This window comes from Hyperoodon ampullatus (assembly GCF_949752795.1).
Source record: "Hyperoodon ampullatus genome assembly, chromosome: 15".
In the NCBI taxonomy this organism is placed as follows: domain Eukaryota; kingdom Metazoa; phylum Chordata; class Mammalia; order Artiodactyla; family Ziphiidae; genus Hyperoodon; species Hyperoodon ampullatus.
In genome coordinates, this window is record NC_136928.1 from 1,075,170 (window position 1) to 1,087,828 (window position 12,659).

A 12,659-nucleotide genomic window follows, 5' to 3' on the forward strand; every position below is an offset into this window, starting at 1 on the left:
TAATGATCACATGTAAGGGTTGGAAAAATGTGAAACCTCAGAAGGAAGAAGCAAAAAACCCTATGAATCTGGTATTACCACAAAGCACAATAACGGATGTTTACAACATAACTCCTAGTCACACACAAACATGAGTCACATTCAGCATGCTCCCCAAAGATGCCTAGGTGTTTGCAAAGAACTCTCAGACTTCTGAAGGCTGCCCACCTGCCCAAATTTCAGGGCTCCTCTTTACAGTGCATCCATCAGGAGCTTTTGCACAACCACACTGCACAAGCAACATGGGTCAATTTTCATCATTCGGGTGGCAGTTTTAAGAAACTGATTCAAATCTATTTTTTACTGTTGATACATTTATATACTGATACACTTAAGGCAAATATAGTGTTGTTTTGCTGTATATGTGCAAGTTTCTAGAACTAGCCAATGGAGGGGAAAGAAAGCTGAACCAATGAACTGTTAATGACTTAAGTTTTCTGGTTAACTTTACTTTCCTCATCTGTACAATGGAGTATGTAATACCTGCCTGAAGTACTTCACAAGATTACTGTGAAGATAGGATGTGTAAGTGAAAATTCTGTCTATGGAAAGGAATAAGGAGTGTGCTTTACTGTAGTAATTTATCTTATCGAGATTGAGTCATGGATTAAAATGACAAGAGGAAGGAAAATTACAAGTACATAATACTCAAAGTTAGAGATTAGGTATATCTGGCAGACAGATAATTGGTTTAGAATTGGGCACTGCTCCGAGAGGACCTCATTAGCAATATGCAGTTCTCTGGGAAATAGCGACACCTACTGTACCCTGCCTGGTACTGCAACTGACCTGGAATACAGGAAGCCTTCAAACTTTATTCATGACTTGTGTATAATTTTAGTCAGGCACAAGATACCATTGCAAAAATAAACATTTTTCATAACAGCACTATTTACAATAGCCAAGACATGGAAGCAACCCAAGTGTCCATCAACAAATGAATGGATAAAGAAGATGTGGAGTAGACACACACACACACACACAGAATATTACTCAACCATAAAAAAGAACGAAATAATGCCATTTGAAGCAACATGGATGGACCTAGATATTATCATACTAAGTGAAGCAAGTCATACCGATAGAGACAAATATCATATGATATCAGTTATATGTGGAATCTAAAAAATGATATAAATGAACTTAATTGCAAAACAGAAATAGACTCACAGACATAGAAAACAAACTTATGGTTACCAAAGGGGATAGCGGGTAGAGAGGGATAAATTAGGAATTTGGTATTAACATATACATACTGCTATATATAAAATAGATAAACAACAAGGACCATAAACAACAAGGGACCCATATTCAATATCCTGTAATAAACTATAATGGAAAAGAATCCAAATATATATATACATGTATGTATATGTATAACTGAATCACTTTGCTGTATACCTGAAACTAACACAACATTGTAAATTAACTACACTTCAATTTTTAAAAATTATTTAAAAATTTTTAAATGACCATATAGTATTTTCTGTGGAAAAATCACAATTTTCTTCCATTCAAAAGTAACTTCTATAATTTTTCACTCAAATGTAATACATATTAATTGTAGAAATTTTAAAGAATAAAGATAGTCCAATAACATCATTATCAACACTTACTACTTCATTTAGAGCCACTGCCATCACATCATCGTCATCATTCTCTCCTCATTCTTCTCCTTCTTCTTTCCTTTCTTCCCTTCCCCCCTCCAAAAACAATAGTAAATCAAAAGTAAAATCCCTCACCGGGTTACCACTGCCAACAGCTTGGTGTGTATTATTCCATACATTTTTGTGACAATGGAAGTAAGTATCTATTACAAACAATAATGGACTGAACTGATTGTCATTGATCCCCAGCCAAAGACCACCACGAACACAGCTGTATCTAGGTTTATCATTCTACAGTGAGGGAGAATGCACAGCACAGGGAACTGTGGGGTGTTTCAGTAAGAGACTGTTAGGAAGAACTTACAGCATTCACACTTGTGCTAAGTGGCTTGCAGGAGGGTTTAAGGAAGCAGGGCTTTGCTCTAGATTGGGTGTGGCCAGGAAACAGCATAATTCCATGCTTGGGTACCTTTATAAATCTCACCCAGAAGGAGAGATGACTGGAACTAGGCTAAAGCTGGTGAAGAACAGGTAAAGAAGTAGCAGTCACTTCTATTAGCAGGGACAGGTAGATGCTTGGTCATATTTGTGGTTTGCACAATATTCCAGTTTTGTCTGTGTGCAGACACGATTACAGAGTGGTCTTGTTTTTGTCCCATCCATCACATTGCTGAGTGGCCTTACTTGATGTTGGTGTTCTATGAAACAGGAGAACTCCAGGTCCCCACAGTGATGTCAGGCCAGCTCCTGGCTGTCAGGGGCTGCTCCTCTCTTCCTTATGGTTTTCTCTTTGTTTTAACTTAACAATGTTGTGGACCTTTTTTCAAGTCAATATTGGGTCTAATTTAACCAAATTTCTCTTATTGAAGAATTGGATTTTTCTAATATTTTAGGCATATAAAATACTAAAATGAAAACCTTTAGAAATACGTCTTTGCACACTTATGCCATTATTTCCTAAAAATAATAAATATCCAGAAGCGTAATTATTAGGTCAAATGATACATACATTTTTATGTTTTTAAAAGATATTGCCAGAATGCCTTCCATAGAATCTGTACTAATTTCACATCCAACAATAGGATAGGAGAATACCCAATTCCCCACAAACCCTTGTCAGCACAAAGTATCATCCACCTTTTTTTAAATCTTTGCTAGTTTCACAGACAGAAAAACATCTTGTTTTTATTAAAGTTTTATTATGTAAAATTGGATACACAAAAAAGACCATATAAGGCATATATATGTCTAGACTGTCTCAGTATCTTCAGGGGAGTCCACTTAGAGGTACAAAGTTTTTGTTGGTGTCTCAAGTCTGTTTGTCTAGCTGCCAGTTAAGAAGAGATGTAACAGGAGATTAGCTCAAGATAGTGGAGTAGAAGGACGTGAGTTCACCCCCTTCTTACGAAAACACCAAAATCACAACTAACTGCTGAACAACCACTGACAAAAATACGCTGGAACGTACAAAAAAAGATACCCTACATACAAAGACAAAGAAGAAGCCACTGAGCTTCCCTGGTGGCGCAGTGGTTGAGAGCCCGCCTGCCGATGCGGGCGACACGGGTTCGTGCCCCGGTCTGGTAAGATCCCACATGCTGCGGAGCGGCTAGGCCCGTGAGCCATGGCCGCTGAGCCTGCGTGTTCGGAGCCTGTGCTCCACAACAGGAGAGGCCACAACAGTGAGGGGCCCATGTACCGCAAAAAAAAAAAAAAAAAAAAAAAGAAGAAGAAGCCACAACGAGCTGGTAGGTGGGGCACAATCGTGAATCGTGATAAGATCGAATCCCATACCCACCAGGTGGGCAACACACAAACTGGAAAACAATTATACCACAGAAGTTCTCCCATAGGAGCGAAAGTTCTGAGCCCCACGTCATGCTTCCCTGCCTGGGGGTCTGGCAACAGAAGGAGGAGTCCCCAGAGAATCTGGCTTTGAAGGCCAACAGGGTTTGACTGCAGGACTTCCAAAGGACTGGGAGAAAGAGAAACTCCACTCTTGGATGGCACACAAAGTCTCAGGCACACCAGGACCCAGGGGTAAAAAGCAGTGACCTCATAAGAGACAGGGCCAGACCTACCTGCTAGTATGGGAGGGTCTCCTGCAGAGATGGGGAGCAGCTGTGCCTCACTGCGGGGACAAAGACACAGGCAGCAGCAGTTCTGGGAAGTACTCACTGGCGTGAGTCCTCCCAGAGACTGCCATTAGCCCCACCAAACAGCCTGTAGGCTCCAACGCTGGTATGCCTCAGGCCAAACAACCAACAGGGCAGGAACACAGCCCCACCCATCAGTAGAAAAGTGGCTTAAAATCTCCCCGAGAACAGCCCTGCCCACCAGAGGGACAAGACCCAGCTCCACCCACTACTGAGAAGGAACCAGACCCTCCCATCAGGAAGCCTGCACAAACCTCTTAAGACAGCCTCATCCATCAGAGGGTAGACAGCAGAAGCAAGAATGACAATCCTGCAGCCTGCAGAACAAAAACCACAATCACAGAAAGTCAGTCAAAATGAGAAGGCAGAGGAATTTGTCCCAGATGAAGGAATGCGATGAAACCCCAGAATAACAACTACGTGAAGCGGAGCTAGCCAACCTACCAGAAAGAGTTCAGAATAATGATAGTGAACATGATCCAAGATCTCAGAAAAAGAATGGAGGCAAGGATCAAGAAGATGCAAGAAATGTTTAACAAAGACCTAGGAGAACTAAAGAACAAACCAACAGAGATGAACAATACAATAACTGAAAGGAAAAATACACTAGAAGGAATCAACAGCAGAAGAAGTGAGGCAGAAGAACGGATAAGTGAGCTGGAAGACAGAATGATAGAAATCACCACTACAGAACAGAATAAAGAAAAAAGAAGAAATGAAAACAGTCTAAGAGACTTCTGGGGCAGCATTAAATGCACCAACATTTGCATTATAGGGTCCCAGAAGAAGAAGAAGAGAGAGAGAAAGGACCTGAGAAAATATTTGAAGAGATAATAGCTGAAAACTTCCCCAATGTGGGAAAGAAAAGTCCAGGAAGTGCAGAGAATCCCAGGCAGGAGAAATCCAAGGAGGAGCACACCAAGACACATAGTCATCAAACTGACAAAAATTAAAGACAAAGAAAAAATATTAAAAGCAACAGTGGAAAAATGACAAATAATATACAAGGGAACTCCCAAAATGTTATCAGCTTATTTCTCAGCAGAACCTCTACAGGCCAGCAGGGAGCAGCACAATATATTTAAAGTGATGAAAGGGAAGAACCTACAACAAAGAATACTCTACACAGCAAGGATCTCATTCAGATTCGACAGAGAAATCAAAAGCTTTACAGACAAGCAAAAGCTAAGAGAATTCAGCACCACCAGAGCAGCTTTGCAACAAACCCTAAAGGAACTTCTCTAGGCAGGAAAGAGACCAGCAACTTAAAACAACCTTGTACATATATAGACTGCTATAACAAAACCTCATGGGAACAGCAAACCCCAAAACTACAATACACACACACACAAAAAAAGAAAAAGCAACCCAAACACAACACTAAAGATGGTCATCAAACTACAAGAGAAGAGAACAAGAGAGGAAGGGAGGAAAAAAGACCTACGAAAACAAACCCAAAACAATTAACAAAATGGCAATAGGAACATACATATCAATAATTACCTTAAAAGTAAATGGATTAAATGCTCCAACCAAAAGACACAGACTGAATGGATACAAAAACAAGACCTGTATATATGCTGTCTACAAGAGACCCACTTCAGACCTAGGGATACATACAGACTGAAAGTGAGGGGATGGAAAAAGGTATTCCACACAAATGGAAATCAAAAGAAAGCTGGAGTAGCAATTCTCATATCAGACAAAATAGACTTTAAAATAAAGACTGTTATAAGAGACAAAGAAGGACACTATATAATGATCAAGGGATCAATCCAAGAAGAAGATATAACAATTGTAAATATATATGCACCCAACATAGGAGCACCTCAATATATAAGGCAAATACTAAGAGCCATAAAGGGAGAAATCGACAGCTACACAATAATAATGGGGCACTTTAACACCCCACTTTCATCAATGGACAGATCATCCAGAAGGAAGATCAATAAGGAAACACACGCCTTAAATGACACATTAGACCAGATGTAATTTTCTTTTTTTGGGGTATATTTGTCTGGTTTTGGTATCAGGGTAATGATGGCCTCATAGAATGAGTTTGGGAGTTTTCCTTCCTCTGCAATTTTTTGGAACAGTTTCAGAAGGATAGGTGTTAACTCCTCTCTAAATGTTTGATAGAATTGGCCTGTGAAGCCATCTGGTTCTGGACTTTTGTTTGTTGGGGGTTTTTAAATCACAGTTAAAATTTCAGGCCAACATCACTGGTGGACATACACACAAAAATCCTCAACAAAATACTAGCAATCCAAATCCAACAATACATTAAAAGGATCATATACTATGATCAAGTGAGATTTATCCTAGGGATGCAAGGATTTTTCAATATCCGTAAATCAATCAGTGTGATACACTACATCAACAAATTGAAGAATAAAAACCATATGATCACCTCAATAGATGCAGGAAAAGCTTTTGACAAAATTCAACACCACTTATGATAAAAACTCTCCAGAAAGTGGGCATAGAGGGAACATACCTCAACATAATAAAGGCCACATATGACAAACCTACAGCTAACATTATACTCAACAGTGAAAAGCTGAAAGCATTTCCTCTAAAACCAGGATCAAGACAAGAATGTCTACTCTTGCCACTTTTATTCAACATAGTTTTGAAAGTCCTAGCTATGGAAATCAGAGAAGAGAAAGAAATAAAAGGAATCCAAATTGGAAAATAAGAAGTTAAACTGTCACTGTTTGCAGATGACATGATACTATACATAGAAAATCCTAAAGACACTACCAGAAAACTACTAGAGCTCATCAGTGAATTCGGTAAAGTTGCAGGTCACAAAATTAATACACAGAAATCTGTCGCATTTCTATACACTAAAAATGAAAGATCAGAAAGAGAAATTCAAGAAACAATCTCATTTACCATTGCATTAAAAAGAATAAAATACCTAGGAATAAACCTACCTAAGGAGACAAAAGACCTGCCTGTACTCCAAAAACTATAAGACGCTGATGAAAGAAATCAAAGATGACACACACAGATGGAAAGATACACCATGTTCTTGGATTGGAAGAATCAATAATGTCAAAATGATTATACTACCCAAGGCAATCTACAGATTCAATGCAATCCTTATCAAATTACCCATGGCATTTTTCACAGAATGAGAACAAAAAATCTTAAAATTTGTATGGAGACACAAAAGACCCCAAATAGCCAAAGAAATCTTGAGAAAGCAAAATGGAGCTAGAGGAATTAGGCTCCCTTACTTCAGACTATACTACAAAGCTATAGTCATCAAAAGAGTATGGTACTGGCACAAAGACAGAAATACAGCTCAATGGAACAGGATAGAAAGCCCAGAAATAAGCCCACACACCTACGGTCAATTAATCTATGACAAAGGAGGCAAGACTACACAATGAAGGAAAGACAGCCTCTTCAATAAGTGGTGCTGGGAAAACTGGACAGCTACATGTAGAAAATGAAATTAGAACACTCTTTAACACCACACACAAAAATAAACTCAAAATGGATTAAAGACCTAAATGTAAGACCGGACACTATAAAACTCTTAGAGGAAAACACAGGCAGAACAGTCTCTGACATAAATCGCAGTAAGATCTTTTTTGATCCACCTCCTAGAATAATGGAAATAAAAACAAAAATAAATAAATGGGGCCTAATTAAACTCAAAAGCTTTTGCACAGCAAAGGAAACCATAAACAAAACAAAAAGACAACCCACAGAATGGGAGAAAATATTTGCAAACGATGTGACAGATAAGGGATTAGTCTCCCAAATTTACAAACAGATCATGCAGCTCGGTATCAAAAAAACAAACAACACAATCAAAAAATGGTCAGAAGACCTAATGAGACATTTCTCCAAAGAAGACATACAGATGGCCAAGAGGCACATGAAAAGATGCTCAATATAGCTAATTAGAGAAATGCAACTCAAAACTACAATGAGATATCACCTCACACCAGTCAGAATGGCCATCATCAAAAAAACCTAGAAACAATAAATGCTGGAGAGGGTGTAGAGAAAAGGGAACTCTCCTACACTGTTGGTGGGAATGTAAATTGGTATAGCCACTGTGGAGAACAGTATGGAGGTTCCTTAAAAGACTAAAAGTAGAGCTATCATATGATCCTGAAATCCCACTCCTGGGCATATATCTGGAGAAAACCATGCTCCAAAAGGATACGTGCACCCAATGTTCATTGCAGCACTGTTTACAATAGCGAAGACATGAAAGCAACCTAAACGTCCATCAACAGATGAATGGATAAAGAAGATGTGGTACATATATACAATGGAATAGTACTTAGCCATTAAAAAGAATGAAATAATGCCATTTGCAGCAACAGGGATGGACCTAGAGATTGTCATACTGAGTGAAGTAAGTCAGACAAAGACAAATATCGTATGATATTGCTTATACGTGGAATCTAAAAAAAATGATACAAATGAACTTATTTACAAAACAGAAACAGACTCACAGACTTAGAGAACAAACTTATGGTTAGTAGGGGTGACTGGTGGGGGGAGGGATAGTTAGGGAGTTTGGGATTGACATATACACACTGCTATGTTTAAAACGGATAACCAGCAAGGACCTACTGTATAGCACAGGGAACTCTGCTCAACACTGTGTAACAACCTAAATGGGAAAAGAATTTGAAAAAGAATAGATACATGTATATGTATAACTGAATCAGTTTGCTGTATACTTGAAACTAACACATTGTTAATCAACTATACTCCGATATAAACTAAAAAGTTTAAAAAAAAAGAGAGATGTAAGATGAATGAGGTGTCCATAGGTTGCTTGGGATTGGGACATACCTTCACAATAGTGCTTTTCATAGTGTGTATCTGCCTCCCCCCTGAATTAAGAGCTTCAAAGGGGCAGAGACTGTGTCTTATTCATTTTTTCCAATCTTTAAAATTGTGGTAAAATCACATAAAACTTTCCATCCTAACCATTTTTAAGTGTACAGTTCAGAGGTATTAAATACTTTCATAATATTGTACAACCATCACCACCATCCATCTCCAGACCTCTTTCCACCTTGTAAAACTGAAGCCCTATATGCATTAAACAATAACCCCCATTCCTCTGAGCCCCAGCCCGTGGCCACCACCATTTTACTTGCTATCTCTGTGAATCTGATTACTCTAAGTACCTCATGTAAGTGGAATCATACAGTATTTTTGTGACTGGTTTATTTCACTTATCATAATGTCCTCAAGATTCATCCATGTTGTAGTATATGTCAGAACTGCCTTCCTTTCTAAGTAGTATAAGAAACATGTTGCTTTAAACCACTCAGAATATGGGGTTGTATGTTATTGTGTCATAACAAAGCCTGTCCTGACTAGTACAGCAATAAATACCCAAAAGAATAAGAACTTATCTAGCAACTGTTCCAAGGACAGCTTTGTCATAAACCTTTGTAGTGGTAGCATGTGGACACCTTGGTTTGTCAACTAGGAGCAGGTTCACGCTCCCTTCTTTCTAAGGATGTTTACTTGGGAATTACAAGGTGCTCACGATACAATGAGCTATAGTATTATGACGAGACCACAGACAAATTGCCAAAATCCAGGAAATCTGAGAGGTGATGGGTTTTGAGTCTGATAAAAATTTAATTTGGTGGATATGTATGCAGACAAGCTACACTAGGGGGAATAGCTCCTGCAAAGGGCTGGAAGGAGGCCCTCATCCTCATTTCAGACAACTAGTGGTCACTCAGCTCTAATCTGTCTACAGTCCGTTCTGCTCTCTCAATCTATAGGACAGTTCATAATGCAGGCACTCTGGACTCAGCTAGTTTTAGAAATGCTGGTATTAGTTATAGTGCTCACGGATTTTTCTCCACAACTTATAGGTACAAAAATATTACTTTATTTCTATAAATCAAATTAACCTGGTTCTGAACTCCCAGGCACTTCAGGGGGAAAATATTCTATCTCAGCCATCTTGGGGATGGTTACCCTTCTCCCTAGAACTGAACAAGAATTCAGGGGACTTGTGTGGCTCCCAGCAAAGGGAAGAAGAGCCTCTGGTTCCTGGTTGCTGCTGAGAAGCTCATCATCCGACCTCACACAAAGGATAGGCAGATCCATCCTTCCACATCAAAGCATGGGGACACCTCCTCATAACCCTCAAGGCCTGACTGTCTCCAGCATCCACACCTTCTATCCCACCAGAGCGCTGGAGAAGCTGCATGGAAGCAGGACACAGTTCTACATCACTTAAAGGACAAAACATCCATCTCCATCCTCACCTCAGGGAAGGGTCACTTCTGCTTCCTCACTTCTTATAAAGGAAGGAATAGCTTACCTACCACACACAATTCGGCGTATCTTGAAAGTAGAGCGTCGAGAGCGTGTGCCAAGTCTGTGCACTCGTGGGCTCGCAGGAGAGAATTTCAGTGAATCCACCTGAGGCTGATTAGAACCCCTTACCTGACAGATGTGAAGTACGCCTACAAAGGCCTGAAGGCTGAGCTTTTCCCATGAGTTCTCTTCCTCAGCCTCTGATCAGAGAGGTCTGCTCAGCCTTCTCGACACATAACCTTCAGAGAGTCCCTGGAGTGAACCTCAGCCCTGGGAGGACTGTACTCCCAGCGTCTCAACCCAAAGGACTTGCTTGAAGCTGAGGGCGTGATGTTGGTCTTTGGATCCAGCGTCAGTTGATAACTTCTCCTGTCTCAACCATGGCTCCAGCTGCAGGTGGTGAAAGCCTTTAGCCTGTGGTTCAGCACTGCCAAGCCCTGGAGTCCATGAGATGGGTGCCATACCCACCTGCAGGCAGCAGATTCATCTGTAGCCCTAAACCCTCGGCCCAGTGTGTCTAGGGAAAAGCTAGTCCCATGGACTGGGAACCCTTGGAAAAAAGAGAGGAAGACAGTTCCTGGCTTGCATTTATTTCTCCACAGGACCTGAAGCGGCCCTCTGAAACTGACCCCTCATCTTGGCTCTTCCAAACACCCCTGACTCCACCTAACATCCTCAGGGAGCTAGGTCATTCTCTCTGTCGCTTGCCCCTCCCTACCTCAACCAGGACCTGGTATTTTACATCATTCCAGATGGACCTCTCTGGGACCACACCTTCTCTCTACTGGTCATACAAATTGCCATGTCACAGCAAGGTCTGTCCCTGGGACCCATCAGACAGAATTTTAAAATTGTAGAAATATTTCTTACCGCTTTGATTGCTAGTTTTTCCTCCAGTTGGTGAAAATGATCTTTAAAAATTCCAACCTACTACAACCAAAAAGGCAAGTTCAATCCCCGCACCTGTGAGATAGGATCTCTGTGCAGTTGACCAAGAACAGTCTGTTGTAGCCAGGACCGCCCCCCTCTGACAGGGGCAGAGTAGCCAGGAGGGACAAGGCCCTGCCGATACCTAAAGGAGCCCTCTCCTGCCATCACTTGTGGGGCTACTGGGGACAGGTAGGGAGCCAGGAGACTCCTGGGAAAAGATGTGAGTCTGCCTCCTGTTGGGTTAGGGCCAGCGGTATGCTGGAGTTCACTTGGTTCATGAGAGTGAACAGGGAGCATCTCCTTCTGGCTCTACTTTCAGTAAGGTCACGTGGGTAGCAGCAGACCACTGGTTAGGGGTGACAAGCTGAGAGTCACAATGTATGGACCAGGGACCAGAACCAAAAACAGAGGGGAATTTCAGAGTGAAGGCCAGAAAGTGGGCAATCTTTAGAGTCTGCAGGTAAACACAAACCCAAGCCCCATCCCCAACCCTCTCCCTGGCTGCTTTTATGCGCAAAAGCCAGTCAGGTCTCTGGTTGCCAGAACCCTCACAATTCTACCTGCAGGAACCCTGCACCCTTCTTCACCTCCCTTAGCACTGGATCCTCTCCCATCCCACACCCCCACAGTCCAAAGATAATGCAATCAGTTATTCACACTGTCTCTTTGGGAGCTGGTTCCACATTTCCACGCTGTCACTCACTCCTGGGGCTTGAACTTTCCACAGCCTAAGCCGCAGCTCTCCTCCCTTCAGGCCTGTTTCCGTCCTTCCTCAGTTTTCCTACATTCCTCATCCCATCTTCCTCCAACCAGAGCCACTACCCAAGGACCAAATGCCCCCAATCCACTGTGATCTGGTTCCCCCTCCTTGGGAAGCTCTTCTCCCCTCTTCACAGAGATCCCAGGTCCTACTGAAATCTCCCATTTCCCTTCATTCCTCGAAATGAAACTAATCCATAACCTCAAGAGAGCAGAGTGAGTGAGGATAAACCAAAGAGTACAGAGCCCCCCTCCGTTCCCACATAGAAAGACCAGGAAGGTCGCCAAGACATCTGAAGGTTATGAAAGTGACAGCCCCTGCCTCCCCAAACCTAGACACTGGCAGCCAAGATCTCACCAGAGATGCCCCAGGACAGGATGTCTGTGTGAGGCAATGACTCTCCTCCCACCAAATGAGGCTTAAAGTGACTGCATGTGTCATGCTTACCAGATGGTTAAGCTATATGATTATGGCAGAAGAGGCCAATTTTTACAATAACAACCTCTACTGGTATAGAGAGTGCTTTATTGTTTACATGTTCTCTCATTTAATCCTTGCAGCAACCCTGAGGTAGGTATTATTATCCCCACTTTACAGATGAGTAAGCCATAGTTCCAAGGTTAGATTACTTGCTGAGGAACATACACTTATTAATGGCAAAACCATTGAAAATTCAAAACCCAAGGGGACTCTTGAGTAGTTCACAGGCTGCTGCCAAGGTAAGTAGGGCTGAAAACTTCAACTGGGAAAGGCTGGACCATTCACTGGAGCTCAAGGGAGCCCCTCAGCAGGGATGAATGAGGCACATTCACAGGCCAAGACAGGAACTGAGCAGGAGAA